Source organism: Schistocerca serialis, chromosome 8, assembly GCF_023864345.2.
Source record: "Schistocerca serialis cubense isolate TAMUIC-IGC-003099 chromosome 8, iqSchSeri2.2, whole genome shotgun sequence".
Lineage (NCBI taxonomy): Eukaryota > Metazoa > Arthropoda > Insecta > Orthoptera > Acrididae > Schistocerca > Schistocerca serialis.
In genome coordinates, this window is record NC_064645.1 from 397503385 (window position 1) to 397504023 (window position 639).

Consider the following 639-nt stretch of genomic DNA (forward strand, 5'->3'; position numbering starts at 1 on the left):
CCGGTGTGCCACAGAACCTTAATGTGTCACAAGTTGTCTCGTCTCTAATCTAGTGCGTAACTTCTTTTGCGAATAGTGAGTTAGCATCTTGGCTGCGACATACAGTTTGAGGAAGCTAAGACAGACCGGTCCAAATACATCGATAAAGTAAATTTACTGTTCTTTATCTTTATATCTAGCTACCGAATTTTACACCGAATTAGTTACCATCTGTACCCGAAACCTTCGTAATCGCCTTCACGCGTCGGACCAGAGTGTCAATTGCTCACATCGAATAAGAAATTCATTTGATATTGACGGCGAGCTTTTTGCGCTGACTCAGCCACTGACGTGCGATCAGTTTGCACAAAACGCTAGGGCTCGTCCGGGATTTGAACCCGGGACCTCCTGCACCCTAAGCAGGAATCATACCCCTAGACCAACGAGCCCTGTGACACGGCGAATGCCAATTATTGCAGTCCCTAGATGTCGTCCAGGGTGCCCTGGAAGTCTCGTGTACGCTGGCGGGATGGGGGCGGCGCGAATTCCCGCGGTCGGCGGCCTTCCTGGGCTATTGGTACCTTCATGTTTTTAGTGAGACTGTATACTTTTTCTGTAACATTGGAAAGAGCATTCAAAGAGGACTTCATCACAGCTTGT

General features: G+C 48.2%; 1 non-coding gene across 1 annotated transcript; it reads right to left on the reverse strand.

The window, feature by feature from the left end:
* Positions 1 to 356: 356 nt before the first annotated feature.
* Positions 357 to 428, reverse strand: Trnap-agg (transfer RNA proline (anticodon AGG)). The gene has a single exon. It is a non-coding gene; the product is annotated as a tRNA-Pro (tRNA).
* Positions 429 to 639: the final 211 nt, after the last annotated feature.